Below are 27547 nucleotides of genomic sequence, written 5' to 3' on the forward strand. Positions count from 1 at the left end.
GATACTTTCTGTTTACTTATGCCTCCGATGCATAGCTTCAATTCCCTTCAAATTTGGTTTTGATCTTTGTGCTAAGCAGCTTACAGAAGATGTCTTGAAGGTACTTGAAAGCTGCCGACTCCTTATCCTGGGCTGTGACACATTGTTTCGTAAGTCGGATGCCTTCAGGTATCTTCAAGATATTTTCACTAAGCTTCTTTAATGTGAGTAGCGACTTGAAGGGATGTTAGCGAGAGGGCAGCACTAATGACGCTTATAGAGGTTTCAGCAAATATAATAATCAGCCAAGAAGAAGGAAATGGAAACCTGATACAATCACGTGCTGCACATAACCAAAGACTAAGGAACTGAATGTGTGTTATGGTAACTACTATGAAAGCTATGTAACGTGTGTGTGTAAAAGTGTGTCCGTGTGTGCTTCTGTATGTGTGGATGGTGAATGTGTGTTCTTGTGAGTGAGTATGTATGTTTGAGTTTACTCATCTATTTGTACTTACTAACTTGTAGCTGCATTGATTCACAAATTATGATATTAATATCTTATCTATTCTCGACCGCCTTCTCCTCTAGTTTATTAAATTTCCACATTGCTCATCAGACAAGGAAGTGTTTTCTTACATCTATCTAAGTTAACTAAACATTTACTTTGCAATCCATGATATATATATTTTTTTTAATTATTCTTCATCATGTTAAACTTTTCATAATTATCTCCTGTGTCAATGCCCTTAAGAATCATAAATGTCATGAGCAGATTTCCCATCCTCCGTCTCTCTCCTATACTAATATGATCAAACTTCTTAAATCTTTCTTCGTATTCAAGTCCTTTCATTTTTTAAATCAGAACCTATTCAAAACTTCTAAAATTTATGTGAGTGCTTTCATGGATAGGAAAGCTCCACTTAGCTTGTGTTCAATGACAAGGAGATCTTCTTGTTCAAATTCTTGAATGGCTCTCAGATGTTCGCCATCAATTCAAATGTCGCCGATACGATTACGTTGATGTATTTTCTTCGGGAGAGAGATTTGGCTGTATATCTGCTCCTGAATCCATCTTATTTTCCAGATTTGAGGCGCTGACTTCTCTTTACTATACAATAGTTTTGTTTCCACGTTCCTTCCCTTAATCGTGTACTGGCTTTGCTTGTCTTCTAGTACAATACGTCATTCTCATTACCTTAAATGCTCTTCGACTCACTTCTAGTAGCCATGAAGTGCATAACTCTGACAATCACACCATCAGAAATAAGCACAATTAAGTGACTGGTTTTGGCGAGTGTCTGGCGATAACAATATGCATATTTATCAACCAGGGGCTGAGTGGCTTCTACCAGTGCTTCCTCCTCATAACTATGAGGAGGAAGTTTTATATATATATATATATATATATATATATATATATATATATATATATATATATATATATATATATATATATATATATATATATATATATATATATATATTAAACAAAACATGTCAAACAGCGCCGAGGAATCATTAAAACAGCTTAGTGTTAACTAAACACACTTCCCCCTGCACAATGTATATCCATAATCATGCAGCAATGCAACCAATATAACCTGACAAACGAGACGGTCCGTATCTCGTTAGCGTCTCGCAGCTCTCCTCCTCGCTCCCTCGCTCTCGTTAATGTTTTTGCCCTCTAACGATGGCAATTAGGCTGGTTTGGCATTATTTCCTAAACCGGCGTTCTAAATAGCTGAGTGGAGTAAACTCCTCGTCATAATACCCGTTCGTATAAGTGGTTGCGAATCGTTTCTCATGCTCAGTAATGACCGCATCAATTACGAAACGAAATGCGGAGGCTTTCAATGTAAACACACCACTTGTCTCTATATAAAAGAAGAGTTACCTCTTGTGGAGCCGGTCGGCCGAGCGGACAGCACGCTGGATTTGTGATCCTGTGGTCCTGGGTTCGATCCCAGGCGTCGGCGAGAAACATTGGGCAAAGTTTCTTTCACCCTATGCCCCTGTTACCTATCAGTAAAATAGATACTTGGTTGTTAGTCAGCTGTCACGGGCTGCTTCCTGAGGGTGGAGGCCTGGTCGAGGACCGGGCCGCGGGGACACTAAAGCCCCGAAATCATCTCAAGATAACCTCAAGATTGTGGGGTCAATAGGCCTTCTGCACGATTCGTGTATTCCCATGTACTTATGTTTTAATGTTCATTTGTGATGTGTTTGTTTTAGTGTTTTTTTCTTCCGTATTGTTGCTAGGACCGACGGAAATGTTACGTGCGATTCACACTCCTGTTTAGTTCATTTATTATGCACCCCATACCCATCTTGTGGGCGGTAGTGGAAAGGGTTACAGAGGCACATAATGGACTCAAGGAACTGAACCCCACAATTCATTTAGCTAAGCTCACACTCCTGATAACCCTGAATTCTTATGTTGGTTAAAAGGAACTTAAATATATTTGGCGAATTGTCGCCGGAGAAAATGTAACTCTTCTGCCTCTCGATCTCATGAAACATTAATTGCCTGTCCCTTGTTATTCATCTTGAGGCCCCACTTCACTCCTTGGTCCTCTCTCCAGAGGTTTAAAACCCATTAGCTACCTATTAGTGCGGGTACACGTCTAAAATAATGGCGCTGTAAGTCACAATCTTGCTCACCGTAAGCCACAAAAGCAACACAAAAATGTATGACTATCTAACATAATTTTTGTTTTAAATTAAACGAGTTAGAGCCACTAAAACATAAAACATATATGCAGGCGATGAGTCACAATAACGTGGTTGAAGTTTGTTGACCAGTCCACACACTAAAAAATGAAGGGACGCCGACGTTTCGGTTCGTCCTGGACCATTCTTAAGTCGATTGTGCAATGCATTCATTCACAATCGACTTGAGAATGGTCCAGGATGGACCGAAACGTCGTCGTCCCCTTATTTTCTAGTGTGTGGACTGGTCAACAAAACTCATATCTCTCTAGAATGGTCATCCGCGTGTCGTAACTCTTATAACTAACTGCTCTGATAACGTGATCTTATGAACGGATTATGCTTCATGGCTCTGAGGTACAGCCCAGTGAGAGGCCGCCCTTTTAACCAACGAACCTCCGGGGGATGGTAGTTTGGAAGGGGGGAGGGGGAAGCAGGTCGTTAACGATCATTTACCGAGTGATAGTTTCACTATAACCTCTTTAAGAACCCTTTCAAAATACAGCCATCGCTTTAAACCAACTACACAATCTTAGAGACAATCATTCTCAAACAAAATCCTTCATATTTAAAAGATACTGATTTCGAACGCCAACTAAAGCTAAAAGCAAAAAAATAAAATATTTAAAACGTTATGGGAGAGAAGAGTCGTCCGTTCTGGGGTTGCAACTTTAACAATAACTACCACAGGAGCAGGGTACGGCCCCGCCTGCGTACATCAGTTAAGGTGATATCTCCGGGGATATATAGCCCAAGAGCTGCACCCCAATTAAACATCAACGCAGAGAGTTTGCTTTTAACAAAATTTCTACGTTCAGGACTAAAGTAGTCTGGCTGGCGGGTCATTAAGCTACTCTGGTGCTAGTGAGCCTTCCGTGAATTAGCCTGAAGACCAATTCCAAACCCCGGAAAAAAACGAATAATTGTAATATCAACGGGGTTAATTACGCTATTTCCTCTCTCTATATATGCCTTCTCTATGGTGCAAATTCTATATATATGTCGTAATCTTTGCACTAGTAAGGTACGTTTCCCCTAGCGCGGCACGCTAAAGTTAGCGTTGTCTGCTAGTCGGCTACTACGTGGTTGAGACTCGTTGAGTCAAGCTTCAACTTGCTGTGCCTTCCACTCACCACCAGCTGATTGATGGAAAGGAAGACGATCAATGGCCTTCACAGTCATCCGTCTGACACCGTCTATTTTTTATTCTGTTCTCGTGAATTTATATATAGCTTTGCATGCATTGCTTTATGCTTGAATGCATAAATTAATGAACATTTTTATTTACGACAAGTATAATGACTTAGTATTTGATCTTTTTGCATTATTGAATTGTTGAATATTATTTTTGTGAATAACAATTTAAAAATTATAACTAATAATTGATAGCACCAATCCCCCAATTAATTTAGGGCCAAAAAGCGTGCAGTTAACGGGCGATTAAACATCATATAACACCATAATCAGAGGATATGTTTTTATTTACTTTCTCGCGGAGGTCCAACGGCACATGCGCAGTGAGACGTTTGCGCCCTCCACTCCGAGAATATTTTGCCAATCATATAATTACGGAATCGCACGATATTCTACACCTATCACACCCGATACAGATGCAAAGCAGATTTTATTCGCATGTGTGAGAGCATTTTGATACCTGTTTGTGGCTAAAGTGCGTGTATTTATGAGCGAGCATAGTGGAGGGCGAGCGGGGGTACCTGGCAACTCAACCTCGCGACAAGTTCACACGGCTTGGACCAAAGTTAGTTTGCCAGTTGTTGAGACCAGTCCGCGAGGACATGGAGGTGAGTCCCCTCTCGTTCTCTTTCTCGCTTCAACGTTCCTTATATTATTTTCTTGTCATGATACGGAACCATATCAACTCCGTCAGTCTGTTATTCATTATGTTAGATGCCTTATGGTCTTGCATGTGTGAAAGTGTTTCTAATGAGGAGAGACTTTATCGCAAAATAAATGCATATATATTTTTAGCATTTGTACGGGAGTTATTGGGTATGACAAAGTTTGTGTTGCGGTATGTAAGGCCATGCCATTTGCACCCGTGATGGTAACTGAATTTCGCGGAGCTGCAGTGTGTGTTTGTCACGCTGCTGCAGTGTGTGTTTGTCGCGCTGCTGCAGTGTGTGTTTGTCGCGCTGCTGCAGTGTGAGTTTGTCGCGCTGCTGCAGTGTGTGTTTGTCGCGCTGCTGCAGTGTGTGTTTGTCGCGCTGCTGCAGTGTGTGTTTGTCGCGCTGCTGCAGTGTGTGTTTGTCGCGCTGCTGCAGTGTGCGTTTGTCGCGCTGCTGCAGTGTGTGTTTGTCGCGCTGCTGCAGTGTGTGTTTGTCGCGCTGCTGCAGTGTGTGTTTGTCGCGCTGCTGCAGTGTGTTTGTGTGTGTGTGTGTGTGTGTGTGTGTGTGTGTGTGTGTCGCAGTGCTGTGGTTGCATATGCCTTAGGAGACCCGCCGGCCACACCAAGATATTCACGCGCCAGAAAATTGCATTTGGCTTCAGAAGCGTTTATTGATCTTGTCGCGTGATGCGTATTTTTAACACACCAACTCCTGGAAGCTAATTATAAGCAACGAGCAGACTAACAGTTACAATTTGTTAAGAACGGGGTTGTAGTTGTGAGGATGGTGATAGTTGTGGAGATGGTGATAGTTATAGGGATGGTGTTGATAGTAGGGGGGACGGTGATAGTTGTAAGGGATGAAGTTGTAGAAATTTGCTGGCATTGTTTGAGTGGTGAAAACGTTTGCGGTTTTGGTAAGGATAGGGTAAGGGATAGGGATGATTTTGGTTGTTGGGATAGTGGTAGATCCCCTCCAAAACTATTCCATTTGCTTATGGTAATTTTGGAGAGGATGTTTCACGGCGGGGATAGTAATTCCGGTCCTGATGCGTGTTGCTGTTTGGTGGTAGTTGTGGCGATGTTTATTAGTGTGGAGAAAGGGGGGTAATAGTGAAAATGGTGGTAGCTGTAGAGAGGTTAGTAGTTATAATGTTTGATGAGGTGGTGGTGGTGGTGATGATTGTAGGTTTGTGAATAGGTGGTGGGGGCAGTAGAATCCGTAGGGAGGTTGGGTGTGGTAAATGACTGTGGTGATAGTATTCTGGATACCACTGTGCAAATAGTGGTTATGCCTGTAGTGATGGGAATGGTGGTGATGCTTCTAGTTAGGACGATCGCGGTGCTGGTGGGGATAGTGGTAGCGGCAGGAAAAATTGTGGTGGTGATGCTTAGGTTGCGAGAATGGTATTTGTAGTGGAGATCGATGTGGTAGTGGAAAAGGGTTTAGGAACTATGTAGCTTCGTGATAATATTGGTTTGCTACTAAGAGTGATTAGTGAGGTGTGGATAGTGCTTGGGGTGGTATGTGAGATTGGGGATAGTGCTAAATGTTATGTTTAGGATTGGGAAGGAGCGTAAAGTGGTGTGCAGTAGTGGAGTGGTGCTTGGAGTGGCGAGTGTGATTGTGAGGGAGCTAGAAGTGGTGAGAGAGATTGTGGTGGTCAGGAAATGCGTGTGGGATTGAGATTGTGCAAGTAGTGGGTGTCCGAAATGGTGAAATTATAAAGAGATATTGAGATGGTGTTAGAAATGGTGTGTGATTGGGATTGGGAGAATGCAAAGGAGTGGTGAGTGGGATTGGGAGAATGTAAAGGAGTGGTGAGTGGGATTGGGAGGAAGCAAGAAGTGGTGAGTGGGATTGGGAGGGTGCAAGGAGTTTTGAGTGGGATTGGGATTGTGATAGGAATGGGATTGGAAATTCCCTGGTAAAAGCAGTGATGCTGGTGAAGACAGTTGGTGAGGTGTTTGCTGGCTGGTGTAGAGATAGCATTTGAGATTGTGGTGCGAGTCGCTGGTGTATTGTGGGTGGAGTAGTGGTGATGGTAATGGGTGGAGCGGAGGTGATGGTGGTAGTGGGTGAAGCAGTGGTGATGGTAGTGGGTGGCGCAGGGGGAGGGTAATGGGTGGAGCGGAGGTGATGGTGGTAGTGGGTGAAGCAGTGGTAATGATAGTGGGTGGCAACCTAATAACTTTCAGTGAAGAACTATATAGTGAGGGGGTGAGGATTTAGACGACAGTGTTAGTGGAAGTCGCAAAATGAAAAATGATGGTTGAATCAGTGATGAAGGTTGAGAAAGTAGTGGTTGCAGCTGCGATACATGGATTTATAGCACTGGTCCTGATAGAGAGAGTAAAATTGTGGATGGTATTTGATGAGGTAGTGGTTGACCCAGACGTTCTAGTTGAGATTGTATTGGAATAGTTTGTGTCGATTGTTTTGTAAATATATATATATATATATATATATATATATATATATATATATATATATATATATATATATATATATATTTATATACTAGTCATCACGTGGCTAGCTGCGGGGGAGGCAATTTTAAAGATGGGATGGCCACGACGCCACCAATTTGACCACTCTCTGCTAACACCCGCTCTGATATTACACCAGACCCCTGTTGCAATATGCTTCCAAACACATACCAGCACTTTCCGGAATATGCGCCGAAATGCGCTCTGGTGTACACAACACAAATCCATTATTCGGGCTCAAAACATTGTTTTACGTCCTGCAACACAGCACAATATTCAACACATATAATATATATATATATATATATATATATATATATATATATATATATATATATATATATATATATATATATATTATATATATATATATATATCATCTAAATCCCATGTAATTCTGGAGTTGATGTCGGAAGTCTTTTTGACTTTTCTCTCTAAACGTTTACTGTTAACAGTTTGCAGTGTTCCATATGGATAACTTTCCATTTGTAAATGTATAGACTCTGACCATTTGCAGTCAAGTTCTTGGGATCCTCAGTGATATGGGTGGAGATGAGATGTCTGAAAGATGGAACCATTTGGGCAATTGGTGAATTTGAGTTTTTGTGGGTTTATGTGTTAAATGTGCTCAAAATTATATATATATTTTGCTGAGTATATATTTTGTATAAGAGGATCTAATCGTCATATATCAGGGATATATATTTCGTACAAAGAGAATGAAGAGAAGGACGATTTTTCTAGAGACCAAAATCACTTTTTTTAATTATTTTGCTGTTAGGCATTTGTTATTTATAGAAGTTTTTTTTTTATTAAGGAATATGGATAGCTATAGGCCTTAAGGAAGACAGCGAAATATAAAGGAAGACGGCTAGGCGTTCAGAAATGTGGTTAGGCCTTAATGGTCCAACCACTTGGGCTGGACGATAGAGCGACGGTCTCGCTTCATGCAGGTCGGCGTTCAATTCCCGACCATCCAAGTGGTTGGGCACCATTCCTTTCCCACCCATCCCATCCCAGGTCCTTATCCTGACCCCTTCCAAGTGAGATATAGTCGTAATGGCTTTGTTCTTTCCCCTGATAGTTCCCTTCCCTTAAAGAATAAATTAAAATATATATTAATTTTAAAACAGGTCTTCTCGAAGTACTTGGTCCGAGATTAGTGTTTGACTTCAGATCTAGAGGCCTTTGTAAGGTAATTATTGGCTCCTAATGTAGTTGATCTAGAGACAAGTATGACCTTTGACACCTGAAGACTGGTTACCATCTACGTCACATTTATAAGACGCAGGCGTAAGACGTTTGGCGTCCGCAGACGCAGCCATGACGTCTGACTCCCCCCCTTGACGCCGGCGGAGCGACAGGCCCAGTCCTTTTTTAAGCAGTTAAAGACGATATATCTATCGCGAGACGCGCGTTCTGAATTACCCTAACGAGTTACCAGGCAATTTGTATGCAAATTCGCAGGCAGCCTATAATATCTTATTATTTTGTAAAGAATAGTTACAAATTACGTTGTATTTTTATTTCAAAGTTAATGGCAAATAGTTTTATTTTATCTTTTATCTATAAATATCTTTATAAAGGTTTTTATATAAGGGGAAAATATTTATCTTTATAAATGTTTAATTATTTGATGTTTCCAATTAATAAATAATTCGCATTAGTTTATTTATCGCCTTTTCACGTGTTGGAAATGTAAGACTGTTCGGTTCACAGGTTCGAACGGAAGGACTGTTCCGTTCACACGCTGGAATTGGCGAACACGAAAAAAAAACGATTCGTGTTTCTCTGTGTTAGAATCTTAAATATATATATATTTGTTTTATTAATTATCTTATTAAACTAACTCGTATTGGCGTCTATCTTACTCGACTCCTCAATGTTCATCTCACACTTTAAGCTTCCCTTCGCTCTCTGTAAGCTTCTCTCAGCTTATCTCACGTGTGTGTGCTATCTTATCTCTTATCTCATTCGCTAAGCTTATCTCACGTGTGTTAAAGATTGCTCTCAATACTCAAGCCTAAATAATCGGGTCCGCTCTCTCGATGTGCCACTCCGTTAAAAATACAACTGTTTTAGCCTAACCATAAACATAGGACAAGGGAAGCAGCCCAGCTTCCAAAACGAAACGTAAAAAGCATTAAATTAGCAGAAACTTAAGTTTTTACCAGCTCCAATTTTTAACGGTTGATTCTGCTAAAAATGCGAGCTATTGGATAACAAATGATAGTACCAGGCAACGAGAATAATGCTCGTATCTCTATAAATGCCTGACCCCTCGTAAAGGGGACTTCGATTCTCGTAGGATCTCCTACGAAACAAAACTACGAAGATCAATAACGTTTGGTTGTAAAAACGATTCTTCGTGGGGGTCGTATTCCAGGGACTTGCCCGAAATGCTACGCTTACTTTTTTTTTTTGAGATATATACAAGAGTTGTTACATTTTTGTACAGCCTGATAGATAAATCAGGCTGTACAAGAATGTAACAACTCTTGTATATATCTAAAAAAAACTACGCATATGAAACGAAGATAAATTTAGTAAAACAAAACCCGAAATACAAAAAATTAAGTCCACTTTCAGCACGGCTCATTCAGAAATAAAGACAAAAGAAGGTTGGATGAAAGAAATAAAATTGCGCAGCGGAAAATTCGACAAAATATGATGAAGATAAATCAGGTTTCCGGAGAGCACCGTTGACATTGGATTAAGAGGACTTTCGGAACTTTTTCACAGTGACTCTGTTATGTTCATCCTCCATGTCACGACCCGTGTTAGGCGGGAGGGAGCGATACGTCACCGCGATGCGAAGGTTCTCCTTAAGCATTCAGATTGGAGTGTGCTTGTTCGTGAAGAGTGTGCTCGTTCGTGGGAAGTGTGCTCGTTCGTGGGGAGTGTGCTCGTTCGTGGGGAGTGTGCTCGTTCGTGGGGAGTGTGCTCGTTCGTGGGGAGTGTGCTCGTTCGCTCGTTCGTGGGGAGTGTGCTCGTTCGTGGGGAGTGTGCTCGTTCGTGAGGAGTGTGCTCGTTCGTGGGGAGTGTGCTCGTTCGTGGGGAGTGTGCTCGTTCGTGGGGAGTGTGCTCGTTCGTGGGGAGTGTACTCGTTCGTGGGGAATATTCTATACTCGCAAGTTCTTTTGGGACAGAAGCCTCAAATGTTCATGATCCTGCCTCTGAAACAATGAATAGTGGTATACCTTCCTTTTCTACCTTGTGTAGCTTCCGGGGATCAACGGCCCCGCGGCCAGGTCTCCGACCAGGCCTCCCGGCTGGTCGTCTGATCAACCAGACTATTGAACGCGGCTGATCGCAGCCTGACGTATGAATCACAGCCTGGTTGATCAGGTATTCTTTGGAGTGTGTGATAATCTAACCCCACGTGTTTTGCCATACTGTTAACCCCTTCTCCAGTAAGAGAGTTGATATTGCCATAATTAGAAATATAATCAAGATATGGCCATTATCTTGAGCATACATAATATCCCACATTATATCTTATCAGTAAAAACAGAAATGCAAGGGACTCGAGAACAAAGTAAATATATTTTTTTCTAAAATTTCAAACTCAACCTAGGTCTAACCTACAATGTTTAGTCATGTATCTACTGTATTAGGCATATAATCTGTTTTTGTTCTCGTTATTCTTGACATATTTTTGCTTTATTTTTGCCAATTGGAGAAATTTGTAAGTGTCCATATTTTGAGTATATTGTTTTTACTTCTTCTGTTGTTGATTAGATATATTTTTAATTTTTTTTTTTACTTTTATCCTTTTTAATGAAAAATGAGTTGCATGTTTGCATCATACTCCAGGAATTTCGTTTACATCATGTCTTTCACTACCCTTAATATTGAGGCTTCTCTTCTGTCACTCTGGCTCATTTTAGTTTACCGTTAACCATGTGTGAATGAATACCTTCGTTTCTGTACTCTGTCTTATGTGTCCCCCCCCCACCCGTCCTTGTGCCACCCCCTGGTATTCCCTTCTTGTTCTGGTTCCACCTCTGGTGTCCCAGCCCATCCTACGAGCAGGTCTGTTTTCAACCAGAAGTATCTCTGAATGATTATATTGTTTTTCGCACATTTCCTTATCATTCTCTGTGTAGTCTCCTATTTTCTGCAGCTTGAGCCTATGATCATTCAACCTGTCTCTCAATTATTGACGGTCAATTTTGACTCGAGCACAGCGTTAAAATGCCGGTGATATAGTGAAAATATTCATTTGGCAACATTGATCATTTCTGGGATCTAATGAGCATCGGATTCCATTCATAAGGTAGGTTGTCAAGGTTCGAGCACGTTAAGAGAGGGAAAACTCCTTTAAATTTGACGCATGTGAAAAATTCGAGAGAGAAGGGGACAGGTATTTATCGAAATCTTCCTCCTAATGTAGCTCATTGGCCTTGAGTGGTGCTTTGTGCTCGTAATACTTATCTGCTGCTTCCCGAATTACAGTGTATTCATTTATATTTTTCTATTGTTTTGGGGGGGGGGGTTCACCCTCAGTTCGATTCTCCTTATGTCTTCCGAGGTCTTTTGGGCCTTATTTTTTAATCTCCAATCATTACCTGTTAAGTCTAAGATAATATTTGATCTTGTCTTTCTCTCCTGGTGGCGGCATGAATCATTCCTTTGACTGTTTTTTTGCAATTTTTTTCTGATTGTCAGGGAATAAGTAACTTGTTAAGGCCAGGTCTTCCCTGGGCCAACTATCGATTATTTCCAGGATACAATTCAAAACTGCTTTCTATCTCGTGCCCATTTACGTTAGGGGGGTAACAGAGGCATTAGGCGAATGGATACATGCCCAAACGTCTCAGTCCGGCCTCGCCTTATCGGAAATCTAGTCTTCCACTTCTTTCTCTTGCCCCAGCCTACACTACAGCAACATGCTCAGAGACACAGAGACAGACACACAGGGGTCACTTGCCCCGAATGGCATTTGATCCTTGATACTCTTAATGTCCATCTTACTCTGTTTCAGGATTCGATCTAGATTTGTTGGTCCGATTCCCCAAATCTCAATATTTCCTTCCAAATGTGTTGAGTTACGAAGTTTCTTTCTGTGATTTCTACTAACTTTGTTCCTAATGTTTTCTTTCCTCATACTCGATTAAAATACTTTTGATTGTGATTACTATCTGCCCTTCTCTCAATATAAGGGATATCTCTGCTATACCTTGAATGATATTTATGTAAGCTGTGTAATCTGTTATTTTTGCTTTCTCCTCCAACTGCAATGGTTTCAGCAACATAGACTGCATAATTTCTATCTACCTTAGTACGGATGTCTTTAAAACTCTGGTGCTTTTTGGCAAGTTGGGGAGCCCGACCTATTTTCTATACGCTAGTTTCCGCTTGTAACTGTCTTCCTGCGTGTTATTTTCAGCCCATCCTTCTGTTCAGAGGTAAATATAGCAACGATGAAGACCGTCGTATATATATTGACGTAAAAGGTAATTAGAAAGTGTAAATCGGTACTACTGAATTTGGGCAAACCGGAAGAGGTTTTGTATTAATGTTGCAAAAGCAACCTAACCTAACCTAACCTAACCATCCAAGGCCTAATTCACGCTATCTGAGGCCTAATATAGTACATATATGTGCTATTCTAGGCCTAAGAATATTATTTTGGTTTGAACTATAAAGTGATTAGTAGCAAATTATACTATTTATTCGTCTTTTACGTCAATATATGTACGATTTTCCACATAGCTACAGAAAGCAGAGCACTCTGTATGTGCTCTGGGAGTGCGGAATTCCCCATCACAGTGGAATCAAGAAGGAGACCCCAGGGGGGTGAGGTCACAGAGGAAGAGATCAACAGCGTGTTTAATAAGAACCTCGTTCTGGTCACAATGTTATGGTACGGCAGTCTATGACTTTCTGAAGACCTCCAAAGTCAACCTTCACCGTCCAAAGGAACAAAAATGATAGTCTTAACGAGAAGCTAAAGTGATTAAAATCGTTTACGATCTCGTTGTGTTCATATTTCTTGCGTTTTATGAACGCGTTGCGTGGGTCGTTAGTTATTTAATTGGCCGTTAATGCTGAGAATGCTTACTTAATTATTTGTTAATGTTGTGCCGCTGTTGAGTATGCTGTGAGGCAAGGCAGTGTGTTATGGAAGTTTTACGTTTTAAAATTGCAGATTATAGCCTGTGTTGCACAGGTGTTTTCCTGTCATATGTTTTATCATGTGGTGTACAGATGTTCTGCTGCCTTTCGTGTACAGTAGTTGTTTTCCTATCTTGTGGTGTTATATCCTTTGGGTTTACATGAAAGGTTTTCACGTAATTAATGGTGTTATGGTTTATAATGTACACGATGGATTTTACTGTGCCTTGTATTATATCCTCTGGTTTACGGTAGTTATTGTTCGGTCTTGTGTTACTGTGTCCTCTGGTGTACAGGCAGTGATTTGTTCTTGGCGAAGTTTAATATGAGTTCCCGTGCATGTCTAATGGGAGAGCACGAAGGTATATGTCCAGATTAGGAAGCAAATGTCCAGGTTCATGAGAAAAACTCACGGACCACCAATGTAAAGACCCCAAATGAGTACATAGTGAGAGACCTGAGGCACATTAAAGCGGCAGTAGAGTTAAAGCGTATATCTAAAGCAGTAAAGCCGATGCACGTTTCGAAAGCAGGGAAAATTCAAGCATTTGAAAGAATAAGAAAATACCCGTTCAGCTGAGAAAGAACATACAACAGTTTAGTGCAGGGAAGTGAGGACACATGCCTGAGTGAAACCCCAACCTTACGTCCAGAACCTTGAAGCCGGCTCTCGGGTCCATAAAAGGGAACCTAACCCTTGTGTGTCTACCTTGTACTAGTTCCGGAGATCAATTCCCCGCGGACCTGACCGTCTCTGACCGGGCTGCCTGTTTGATGGTCTGGTAAACCAGATTCTTAAATGAAGCTGCTGCAGCCTGTAGCCTTTTAGCTCGTGTTTCTTGTCACATCTGAAAAGATTGTATTTTGATATCCATTCCTCGCGGTTTTAGTAGTTCTTTTTTGCGAGTATGTGTTTAGACTTCAAACTTTGCATTTGCCTCGTTTGGGAGGCCAGCTGTAAAATGGACCTTGTTTTACATTATTGAAATACTGAATGTTGTCAAATTCGAATGCTCTTATTATATTTGTGCAAGTGTGTTTTTTTTTACTTTGTTGTCGTTTATTTCGTTCTGGTAAGGGTGCCATTGTTTTTGTTCTGTCTAGCAATTGACCGAGTTGGTAAATTCTTGTCCTTTCTGTCCGTTTGTCTTAGACTCATCCTCTTGCTAAAAAAAATCTCCTCTTGTATAATCAGTTGTGGTTGTTTTATCGTGGTTTTTCAGACGTTCGAGTAGTTTATTCGTCTGGTTCCTCTGTCATAAAATTTAGGGCAGTGTCTGTCACATTTTGTTTTATTTATAAAACTATTACACAATTCCAGGAGAAAATATATCCAGCTTATGAAATGACATTAATCAGTATTGCGAATATTCCTACATTCTTTATTGGGGTGCTCATAATTGCATATTCAATTAGTTCTTCCTAAAAGCATGTATTTGCATAAAGTTCATGAATAACATTGGTAGGTTTCGAGTTTGTGTTTCCTTTTTTGTCATTCTTTGTCTTCATGTGCTTCACTCTATAATGGCTCTCTGAGGGTAATTATAAGTGTAGATTCTATGGACTCCTTTCCCTGCTCAGTCTCCTGATCTTTGTTAGATCTGTGTTCATACTCTATTTGCATCCATCCCAACTACTGACGTGTATCTGATTATCTGTGTGTTATCACGTACCTGGGTATCGTTTACCTTTTGTTTGTAAGTCTTTGACATTTATAAAGTTGTATTTTCTCTTTGTTCATCCTCAGTCTGTTCTCGTACCTGTGTCTGGTACCCGCACGTCAGGTTACATTCGGTTGCAACCTTCAGAAGTTTGAGTCGTCAGTCAGGAGAGTTTCATTACCATGTTCAGGAATACATTTTTTTTAGAATTTATATTAACTTTAGTAAGATGAGATTATCCTGGTTGCACAACCTGTACAAGGAGTGTTTAGCCGTTCAAATTGTTCTTCAGTTATCTGGCATATTGGCACATTTACTGAGTATGGCTACACAACAGACTTGACAGTCGAATGTATAATATACCCTGCTATTGCATTTTATGCATGTCTTGACAGTAGCCATTGTTGCTTTTCACTTCTATTTGAGGTATTGTCTACTGTTGTGAACGCTGGTGATTCAAGATAAGATAAGTGTCACAAAGCATATATGAACATGCCAGAGTTAGGGAAGACAAATCCCTAAGCAGAGCAGTCAAATCTCATTTCCAAGACGAGCAAGGTCGCAATAAATGTCCACGCTTCGTTTGCATGAGGTAGGATGCGTTGGCCAATATCACTGCATGTGATATTTCCACCACCACCTCAGTATTTATATATTGCAGTGTGTGTGTGTGTGTGTGTGTGTGTGTGTGTGTGTGTGTGTGTGTGTGTGTGTGTGTGTGTGAGGGGGGGGAGAATGGAGAGCTTGTTCCGTGTGCATACTCAGCTGGTTGTACTTGCACGTGTGTGTGTGTACTCACCTATATGTACTCACCTATATGTGCTTGCAGGATCGAGCATTGACTCTTGGATCCCGCCTTTCGAGCATCGGTTGTTTACAGCAATGACTCCTGTCCCATTTCCCTATCATACCTGGTTTTAAAATTATGAATAGTATTTGCTTCCACAACCTGTTCCTGAAGTGCATTCCATTTCCCCACTACTCTCACGCTAAAAGAAAACTTCCTTACATCTCTGTGACTCATCTGAGTTTCAAGCTTCCATCCATGTCCTCTCGTTCTGTTACTATTCCGTGTGAACATTTCGTCTATGTCCACTCTGTCAATTCCTCTGAGTATCTTATACGTTCCTATCATGTCCCCCCTCTCCCTTCTTCTTTCTAGTGTCGTAAGGCACAGTTCCCTCAGGCGCTCTTCATACCCCATCCCTCGTAGCTCTGGGACGAGTCTCGTTGCAAACCTCTGAACCTTTTCCAGTTTCATTATATGCTTCTTCAGATGGGGACTCCATGATGAGGCGGCATACTCTAAGACTGGCCTTACGTAGGCAGTGTAAAGCGCCCTAAATGCCTCCTTACTTAGGTTTCTGAATGATGTTCTAACTTTTGCCAGTGTAGAGTACGCTGCTGTCGTTATCCTATTAATATGTGCCTCAGGAGATAGATTAGGTGTTACGTCCACCCCCAGGTCTCTTTCACGCGTCGTTACAGGTAGGCTGTTCCCCTTCATTGTGTACTGTCCCTTTGGTCTCCTATCTCCTAGTCCCATTTCCATAACTTTACATTTGCTCGTGTTGAATTCTAGTAGCCATTTCTCTGACCATCTCTGCAATCTGTTCAGGTCCTCTTGGAGGATCCTGCAATCCTCATCTGTCACAACTCTTCTCATCAACTTTGCATCATCCGCAAACATCGACATGTAGGACTCTACGCCTGTAAACATGTCGTTAACATACACAAGAAATAGAATTGGTCCCAGCACCGATCCTTGTGGTACTCCACTTGTTACTGTTCGCCAGTCCGACTTCTCGCCCCTTACCGTAACTCTTTGGCTCCTTCCTGTTAGGTAGTTCCTTATCCATTCTAGGACCTTTCCCCCCACCCCCGCCTGCCTCTCGAGCTTGAACAGCAGTCTCATGTGCGGTACTGTGTGTGTGTGTGTGTGTGTGTGTGTGTGTGTGTGTGTGTGTGTGTGTGTGTGAGGGGGGGGGAGAATGGAGAGCTTGTTCCGTGTGCATACTCAGCTGGTTGTACTTGCACGTGTGTGTGTGTGTGTGTGTGTGTGTGTGTGTGTGTGTATGTGTGTGTATGTGTGTGTGTGTGTGTGTGTGTGTGTGTGTGTGTGTGTGTGTGTGTGTGTGTGTGTGTGTGTGTGTGTGTGTGCTCACCTAGTTGTGTCTGCAGGATCGAGCATTGACTCCTATGTGTGTGTGTGTGTGTGTGTGTGTGTGTGTGTGTGTGTGTGTGTGTGTGTGTGTGTGTGTGTGTGTGTGTGTGTGTGTGTGTGTGTGTGTGTGTGTGTGTGTGTGTGGACCATCTTCCAGTCCTGGCGTGTATCATTCCTGGGCTCAAGAAACCAAGATCGTTCCCAATACGCTCGTGTTTATTCATGAGAGTTGTCAGGCTCCGCCAGTAGCGATATTTCTTCCTGGCTGGCCGCTTCGCCTTCCTGCGTTTCATTTGTTTTGTTGTTTTCATACATACTCGGTTTTTCCAAATTTTTCTTTGTTGTCACATTCTCTTTCACTTTTTTATGTATACTTCCACTTTTTCGCCTCGCTACAAAATCCCCAAAAGTCAAACACAGAATTCGCAACGAATCGCGGGTCTGCAGTATGCGCGAAACGTGCGCGTAAAGACACGTGAAGGATGAGGTTGGCTAAAAGTGACTGGATAGAATGCTATCGTAGACTGTTGTTGTTGTTTAAGATTAAGCTACTGGGAACAAAACGTTCCAAGTAGCACTGGCTATGGTGAGCCCGTAGTGGACTTACCTGGCACAGAAGTGGGGCTGTGCTATCATGGAAGTTCGTTGTTGTTTTCGATTTAGCTACTCAGAACGAAATGTCCATGTAGCACGGGCTATGGTGAGCCCGTAATGGGCATACCTGGCACAGTAGCAGGGCTGTGTTATCATGGAAGTTTGTTGTTGTTTTCGATTTAGCTACTCAGAACGAAATGTCCATGTAGCATGGGCTATGGTGAGCCCGTAAGCTATCATGGACGAACGCCCCCTTTTTTATGTGGGGGGAGAGGGTGAAGTACCGGGTCTGTTGAGACCACGGCACATGAAGGCTGAGGCCATATATGTATAAACACTAATGGAGGGTTTAATGGTTGAGCGATGCCGAGAGAATGGTGGCAGAGGGTAGTGCTCTGGAGATCAATTCCCTGATGTATCTTAGTTAAACACGCGCTGGAGTGTAATTGGGTTTTAGTGTTAGTTCTCGCGTGAGTGTGTGTGTGTTTTATGCTTCAATTATTAATACGCTTTTTGAACATTTCAAAATTGGGATAATACACGTGAGTATACTAAGATTGTAATTGGATTTTATTGTGTGTTTAATCAACTGCATTTCCTTGTTGAAAGTATAGTACTGATTTTTTTTTTGGAGAGGGGGGGGATATGCGAAGACCCAAATGCTCTGCTGATAATTGTCTACCATAAAGTCTAGTGTTTGCAACATATCGGGATTTTTTGGCTTTGCGATAGCAAGTAAAAACTGTGGAAAAAAACGGGAAAGAGGAACGGCGATATGCAGGAAGAAAAATGAACACGATAGCATTTGACAATACGAAAATGGAAAATGTAAGGTAAAAAAAAAACTTTGGACGAAAGGAAAGAATCAAATATTTGGGGATGGACGTCTATAGAACGAGAGCAGCTGTACGCTACAGAAACTAGCAAGCCCTACCGTGGAAAAATAAATCTAGAAACGTGAGTATTTGTCGGTCGATATGCGAGGGTGAAGCCGTTTCGCTTGAGCACCTGGCACTCACGATAGCAAGGTCAAACTCTTACGATAGCAAGGTCAAACTCTTACGATAGCAAGGTGAAACGGCATTATGGAAAGATGTTGTATTCTACGGAGTTGTATAAGTTTTTGGGAAGAGTAGCAGTGCAGGCTAAAGTGGCATTCCAGGTAGAAATGTTATATTCAGAATAATGTCATTGTTAGTAGTAGTAACCATCGGAAAGTAGTGAATCAAGACGTGGCGTCCGAAAAGTAGTATGTCTGAGAGTAGTGGTATCCCAGAGAGAAGCAGTACTATCCCAGAGGCAAGCAGTACTATCCCAGAGAGAAGCAGTACTATCCCAGAGAGAAGTAGTACTATCCCAGAGAAAAGCAGTACTATCCCAGAAAGAAGCAGTACAATCCCAGAGAGAAGCAGTACTATCCCAGAGAGAAGCAGTACTATCCCAGAGAAAAGCAGTAGTATCCCAGAGAGAAGCAGTAGTATCCCAGAGAGAAGCAGCGGTGTCTCAGAGAGAAGCAGTACTATCCCAAAGAGAAGCAATAGTATCCCAGAGACAACATATATCCCAGGGACGACTTGTATCCCAGGGAGAAGTAGTAATACAGTTACAAAAGCCTACTGGTGTAAGCACATAGCAGGAAAGCCTTCACAGTTAACGCTGAGCGGCTCGTATGGACCGCCTTGAGCCACACACAGCTTCGCCAGACCTGACAGTTGAATTTCACTGCAAGAGGCAACAACCCACTTTGAACGTCCGGCCGTCCGGTTACGAATTACTTCATTGCCCATTCGGATATTCAGGAAACTTTGTTATTGAGCCGGCACTACGAGTTCAGCCTCCAGAAGGCCAGCATCTTACCGACTGCCTGCAAACAAAGTTTACAATTGTGTTTATTAGATTTGCCAAAAAATATTGTATTGTTTTGCAATTTCTGGTGGTTCTGGGTATTGAAATTTTGTAGAATAGGTACAAACAAATTTGTTTATATCTCAGTAGAAATGAAGACAAGATGCCTATTAGGCGATTATGTGCTGAAAAGATTGCAAGAAACGATGATTGGGTTTATTACCAGGCCAGCCAGAGGCTAAAGGCCCGCACAGGAATATCCCTTTAAAACAAAATTTTCATAGTGGTTAGCATTGTGAATGTGTGGCCACGTCTGTGGTAGAAACAAAAACAGTGTAACAACTCTGAAGCTTCAGCAGAATTTAATGCCAACTGGAATTTAATGGAACACACACACACACACACACACAAACACACACACACACACACACATACACACATACACACACACACACACACACACACACACACACACACACACACACACACACACACACACACACGTAATAACCTAATTTAATGGAACACACACACACACGTCCACAGTGGAAGCGTCCACTATGGACTTTTCCACTGTCAGAACAGTCCGAATAACACTTAAATCCTCGCTTATGCGTGTAATCGTTTTGTATGGGTGTAGAGCTTCAGCTCTTGGGATCTGCCTCTCAAGTTTCTGTAGACGTATGTGTATAGATTGCAGTTTGCTTCGGGGTTCTGTTAAATCAAGTCTACATATGAGTCTGTGTATGTGTCTATGTGTCTGTGTGTGTGTGGGGGGGGGGTTTACATGTAGCTCCAGGGATGCTCTAGGGGTTCCAGGGACAGGTCCTGGTAGAGGAAGACCTGGGGCAGCGCCGTGAGGACAACCACACCGCTGGAACAATGGACTGGAAAACTGAACTTCGACTTAGTAAATATATATATCATCCACACAAGCTAAACTGCAGGCCATTCTGGCTGGTTTGGAACAAGTACATCAAGACGAAAATGATGTCTTTGTATTTGTCGATAGCTGAGGTGCACTTGATTCCTTAAAAAGACGAACTCTAATCTTCATGTCTGTAGTCAAGGATTATAAGAAAAGGAAAAATGAGATAAAGCTGAAAGGTCACAGAGTGAAGTTCGTGGGGATTTCATCTCATGATGGAATAGTGCTCAACGAGGTGGCGAATGACCTGGCCAAACGCGCCACATCAAAAACCACAAGTTGACATGCCATGTGTTTTATCAATGAGACAAGAAGTAAAATAAGAAACATTCAGGCACAGGCAGAAGTTGAGATTAGAGGTATAATGTAAAATGAAGCCAAGCCATGCAACATTACATGTATGTGAGGCAAAAGACCCATTGTCAAAACATAGGAGAAATACTTGGAGTGACTCTGTGCACATGCGGCTCAAGCTTCGGTACAAATATTGGGAAAATGGAATAGGTGTTAATGATAATGACACGAAGTGTAAATTATGTGGTATGTAAGGGCTCACACCCTCATCCATTATGTTCTTGATTGTCCGTTGATTAATGTACATAGAAACACTGAGATAAGGACTGTTCCTGAACAAATAGCCTGGATGTGTCACAACGGGATGATTGATGATTTTCTGGAGATATATAAGAATTTTGCACCATGATTTGTTGAATTGTCTGAATGTCTATTGCAAATTGTCTATGTACCTAGTCATAGAGGTATTTGTATGTACGTCTGGTAACATACTGCATGTGTAAAGGAAGAAATGTATATGTTTATCACTCGGAATGTTCCATAATATGTTTAGTGTTTGTGATGTGCGTCTATATATATATGAACACATTGTAATGAACAGGGTGAGAATAGCTTGAGCTATCTCATCCTCTTGTGTGTATTTATACCTCTATAAACTCATTTCAATTTAAATTCAATTTCAACCACATCGCGCGACCTGCATTGTTGCCATGGTGTTCACACGCGATAATATTCTCTGGTCCCTCGAGTCGGTCTGTAGCCCCAAAGTGGATAACTTAACCACCGGAGGACAGAACGGACAAATGCCATCTGTTCCGGTTAAGGTTACACAATAATTAAATTATTGACTTCATGGGGTTCCCGGTAATACCCGGAACGGTCTGGTGATCAGATCAATTTGGTGGATCAACCCGAGGTTGATCAGATCAACCCGAGGTCGACTCGGGCACAAAAATGGTCCTCCATAGGAGCAGACCTTTTCCCGCCTTTGATTGACCTTACTCTATTATATATCCGAAGGTGGTGCAAAGTTATGCATTTCTAGGGACCTTTTTAGCCACGTTTTACCGATTCCGTGGTGGTCGCCACGGAAGATGATCCCCCTTTAAGTGGGAGCAATTTTTGCCGACCCTGACCTATCGATGCTGGTCACATACCCTTCACTAACCACCCTGCAAAGTTGAGTGAGTATAGTTCCAAGCGTCTGGTCTCCATGCTTGGACAATCAAACACAGAAATTCGCTCTTAAAGATATAGAGTACTGACGGGTCTAATGGTAACCTTAGTAGGTGATGAATGTGGTGGTAGTTGCTGGTACCGCAGGGGTTAGTGGAGGTAGTGGTAGGTAGTACAAGTGGCGGTGTCAGTTGGAGGTAGTGCAGCTGGTCGTGGTGGAGGTTGTAAAGACGAAGTATTAGTGGATGTATAGATAGGATGGTGCAAATTGAGGCGAGAGCATGTTTGGGGGTGATTGTAGTGTGGTGTTAGCACAAGTTGCAGTGTCATTGTAGGAGGCAGTGTTGGTGATGGTGTGAGTTGGTGTTTCGGATGTCAGTAAGGATGTGTGTCAGATGTGCAATGTTGCCCAGGTTGATTGGCGGAGCGTCCACTGTACAGTGAACATGAACTAAACATATTCATGCGAAAATGTTCAGTATGTTTGTCTCTCCTACGATGGAACCTAGATTCTTGAGACAAGCTTCATTAAATTTTTCACATTAGTTGTTATTGGGTACATGCTCAACATGAGCACGTTGGGACTGTCATTAATGAAACATTTATATAATTTGGATATTGTATAATACAGTTTATATAATATGTGCTCCCTTGTCATAATGTGTTTGTAGGAATATAAAACTTAGCACTCAAAAACCTAGGTAGATTTGTTTTATATATACGTTCATAACTACAATCGGTACCCCATCAATGCCCGAATCTGTTGGTCTTTCTCTCAATCCCTCTCTCTCTCTCCCTCTCTTTCCTAATGGAATCTTCATAATTAATGAGCAAACAAAAATTAATCAATATGAGCTAATACAGTACACTGCACTCTGATAGGAGGTGTACCCACCGCCCCTCAACCCCCCTCTCCCAGGAGCACCCAACACTATCCCTAGTGTTATACAGCTAATTTCAATGTATGAGTATTTTTTTTAATATCATTTTGTGAAAATTAGTGCAAAATGTTTTATAATTTAAAATGAAAAGATATGAAAACAAAAATGAAAAATTTCGGATCTTTTTAATATGATATTGTAGGATTCATTGTGGGGGAAGCATTTCCACAGTGTCACGTGGTACTCTTTTCTGTTATGGCAATCCAGATTTGCCCATATTAAGCCCATACCCAATACATTACTAGCAAAGAATTTGGTGAGGGTAGCCGCAAGCGTCTGATTTCCCTCCTCGGATACACAGTCATTATATATATATATATATATATATATATATATATATATATATATATATATATATATATATATATATATATATATATATATATATATATATATATATATATATATATATACCATTGGATTGGATGAAACTATCAGACCAGCAAGCTGCTGGTAAATGAACATAATTTTATCATAATTGACTTAAATGTAAAACGTTAGCATCTGAGGGTGTGGCTCACTTAACAGCCATGAAGGTGGAGAGTGACTTCTTTAAACGCCTCAGACGGGGAAGGGGGGGATCTTCGCCAGCATAAGTCTTCATCAAGTTATTCAAAGTTAAAATCAAAATACTGTTTAGAAGCGTTACGTTTGGTGGACTTTTGTAGTTCAATTCGGAACGCAATACGAAGTTTACCCAAATGTAGCACCAAGTTTACGCTAGGTTAACATCACTTTACAACAAATCGAGTTGCAATCAGTTTTGCAAAATGGGTCTGAAATTGCAAGTTGCCCGAAGCCATCTCAACAGTTATTTCTATATGCTTCAAAAACATTACATTTGTATAAATGTATAAATATTTAGACAGGTTGATAGACGAAAAGAGTAAGAGAACGGGTAAGAGAAAGTGTGAGAGAGAGAGAGAGAGAGAGAGAGAGAGAGAGAGAGAGAGAGAGAGAGAGAGAGAGAGAGAGAGAGAGAGAGAGAGAGAATGTAAGAGTGACTTTCAGGGACACACAACGCATTCGAAGCTGCATCATAAAGGTCATCCAGCATCACCAATGTATTATGAGATGAGTCAGAGTCTTTCTTTGTCTTTCTACTTATATTTCTCTCTCTCTCTCTCTCTCTCTCTCTCTCTCTCTCTCTCTCTCTCTCTCTCTCTCTTCACACTCTTCGAATCTGAGTTGTTTTTTAATCTGGGTTTAAGGTTTTAAATGTTTTCGTTCTTCTGAGATTCACTCGGCACTCAATGTGTCTTTTACCTTCTTTTTGCCTTTCCTTATGTCATTTTGTATTTTTAATAATAATATTAATAATACCATTTTTATTATCATTATTATTATTATTATTATTAAGATCATTATTCACAGGTATTCTATTGCTTACTATATATCATCCTTGAAGTGATTCTTATGTACTGACTTGAGAATTGCAATTTAAAAATGAGTTTCCTATTGAAATCTCGGAGTTATGAATTGAACTTTATGTTAAATTGGCCCCTGGAGGCCAATTTAACAAAGTTCAATATAATAAATATGTGATCATTTAAATTATTTGCCTCTGAGTTTATTATGTAAATTTACATTTTCTTAAAGGGACTAATTTTATCTATTCAATAAAAAAATACATGAAAATTATTTGATACTGGTTCAATATATTACATTTTAAAATACCTGTAATAAAAATATATATATATAAATATTGTATACACTCCGTGGATGCCCAACGCAATAGAAAACGGCAAATTTCATTATTTATATATATTAGAATGTAATCCCTATCATTATGCCGTAAAATTAACAATAACTACCATAGCAAAAATAGTTAAAAAAGCAATATGAAGAACAATAACATAAATTAATAAATTACCAATATCGGTAAATTGACAGTTTCTTCCGCTTTCTCCTGCCTCTTGCACCTGGTAGAAAGGGCACACACACACACACACACGCACACACACACACACACACACACACACACACACACACACACACACACACACACACACACACACACACACACGTGTGCTACTCTTTAGTCAATTATCTCACCAGATTCCCAGGGGGACCTCTCCCTGTAGCGACCTCTCCCAGACCTCTCCCGGACCTCTCCCTCCGTCCAGGGTCCATATTTCCCTGCCCTGCGACCACGCCCTCCCTCCCTCTCTCTCTCTCCTCCATCTCATTCCATCCTACCCCTCCCCCCCAACCCTTAGCGTGCATCTGTCCAGCAGCCTCCTTTTCCCCTTCTAGCTATGTCCTTATATTCTTGATTTCTCCTCTTCTTTTTCCCCCTTCCAATTGTGCTCCTTTTCTTTTTTCTTCGCGTAGATTTGAATTTGTTATGACATATTTCCATAATTTTTCTATTCCCAATACAAAATTTCTCGACATTCATTGTATATTATGTTGGTATAATGTTCTAATTTATATTCACTTCCGACTGAGGCCGCCCACAGACCTCTGTATAGGCCGCCCACGAGGCCGAAAAAGCCAGCGAGCTCTCTCACCCGCCCGTCGGAGCCCGCCCGCCAACCCCGCCCGCGTTCCGATCCGCCCGCGTTCCATCACGCCCGTTGGGTTCCCCCTCTGTCATAGCCTCAAATCCCTTGCCCTGCTCCCCTCTTTTGCATGTCTGGCGGCTACACGCGAGGGACGACGCGAGTTACAACGCTGCACAAACGATCAATGACTCCCCCCTCTTGCCACCCCCTTAACCCCCTTCTCCCCCTCCTCCTCCTCTTCTCTGCTTCTCCGTCTCCTCTCCCCTCCTCTGTCACCTCACTCACCCCTTCCGTCTCCTTTTAACCCCCATCACCCGAGTCTCTTCACCCTCTACTCCTGTCTACTCCTTCCTGACGTCTCTCCTTCCATCTCACGTCTCCTCGTGTCTTCTATCCCCATCTCCACTCTTCTCCTCCTCCCCTCTCCCCTCCTGTCTCTTCTCTTCCTGTATCTCTTCTCCCTGCAGTCCCCCACCTCCTCTATCAACCATCTTGCCGCTCCCCGAACCCCAAGAGTTGCAGATAATACCGAAATGTATCACAATCAATGAGAAACAGTGAGAGTTTAATATTGGACGAGAAGCAAGAGGAAGAGAACGGAGGAGCAGGAGGAAGAGAACAGGGAGAAGAAGAGAAAAGGGAGAAGGAAGACGAAGAAATTGGGGAAAAGGAGAAAGAAAATGGGGAGAGGAAATAGAATGAGTCACAGGCAGAGAATGAATAGGATAAGAGGGAATCTCGTATTCCTTACTCAGCCGACTTAAGAATGCCTTAAGTAGTGAATAAAGAGGATCCAGTTTTACTAATGCCTACTAATGGTATTAAATTTGGGAGGGCTTAACCTCATAGATTTCAAGCCCTTCAACCTAGATGAAGCTCTGTTTCTTGCAATTATCGCCTCTGTTTTACATGGGCTGAAGGTGGAAAATGTCCCACCAACCCTGCAGATTGACCTTGCCAGCAGCTCTGATGTAAACATTGCGTCGTAGATCCAAGTAGTGATAATTAAAATCAGGTTTAATTAATTGGGTTTAAATTGTTTTATTAATAAACCCTACGGGTTTCCTACGGGTTCGTAAACAGGACTTATTAACCCCTTATGGCGATTATGAAACGATTTCTAATCAACCAAATGTTGCAAAAATTCAAATTTATATGAACTCGGTTACTCATCTTTCGACCTGTTGTCATATACGGGGTCATATAGAGAAACACACACACACACACACACACACACACACACACACACACACACACACACACACACACACACACACACACACAGACACACACAGGCCCAAAGAGCCAGAGCTCAACCCCCGCAAGCACAACTAGGAAATTACACACACACACACACACTTTTTTCTCTTTCACTTTTTCTCTTTCAGTCTCACTCTTTCTCTCTTACTATTTCTTTCTTTCTTTCTCTTCACTTTTTTCCTTCCTCTTTCTCTCCCTCTTTCTCTCTCTCTCTTCTCAATACCCAACACCCCATCGGAAGAAGTGTTTGCCCTTTCGCTCTCTTTGCTTGCGTATTCTAGGCAAGTCGGGGTGCTTTGCGTACGTATTGTTGGCCTGTGTGAGTGCTTGGTACACGACAAAGGCCCCAGACACGCCAGCGGTGGTCTGCCAACAGCCCCAACTATGCAGTACCACCCTCGGAATTCATGACTGGCTGTTAGAGCAGTGACAGGCACTGTAGATCGACCCTTTTGGTTTTGACAGTGGTTGACTGGCACACTCTATTGCCTCGTTAAAGAAACGAACTGTCAGGAGGGAGTGCCAAGCCATTACGATTTTCTAGCAGAGAAGTCTCGTTTAAGAGATTTATACTTTTAAGAGACTTGATGCCCTGTTGACGAATCGTTTTCTGCCTCTCATAAGGATATAAGGAAAGAGGAACCTGTTAAAGTCGTATCGGGCCATGTAAGGAAGTTTCTAATTATACCCAAACGGCCACTCAGAGATACGCTAAACCTACGGTTGAAATAATCCAACCAAGTTTATTAACTTGCCCGACAACATATTGTATTAACTTAAAGCCCTCTTGTCAAAGTAGTATTTATATTCAGATTTTTTATGTAAACATATCTAATTCGTATTATTGTTTGGTCTGTTTTATGTTAATAAATTTATCATCCAAATATCCTCTCCGTGTGCTTTATCCTAACTTCATAGACTTTATCCTATCCTGTCGCTATTCAAGCTTGGCCTTTCTCAGGGATGTAAATTAGACTAAGCTTTTTTAAACTGAAAATATAAGGGAGGTCCCTAAAGCCTGGGATTAAAT

At 41.6% G+C, this 27547-nt stretch overlaps 1 protein-coding gene across 2 annotated transcripts in view; it reads left to right on the forward strand.

Annotated features, from left to right (window-relative positions):
• Positions 1–4399: 4399 nt before the first annotated feature.
• The window catches only part of cpx (synaptic transmission protein complexin), a 331955-nt gene continuing 308807 nt past the window's right edge, over positions 4400–27547 (forward strand). For both annotated transcript variants that reach the window (XM_069304076.1, XM_069304077.1), the window contains exon 1: positions 4400–4493. The gene's annotated coding sequence lies outside the window, so the exon portion shown is untranslated. The remainder of the gene's footprint in view (positions 4494–27547) is intronic.

Source organism: Procambarus clarkii, chromosome 51 (assembly GCF_040958095.1).
Source record: "Procambarus clarkii isolate CNS0578487 chromosome 51, FALCON_Pclarkii_2.0, whole genome shotgun sequence".
In the NCBI taxonomy this organism is placed as follows: domain Eukaryota; kingdom Metazoa; phylum Arthropoda; class Malacostraca; order Decapoda; family Cambaridae; genus Procambarus; species Procambarus clarkii.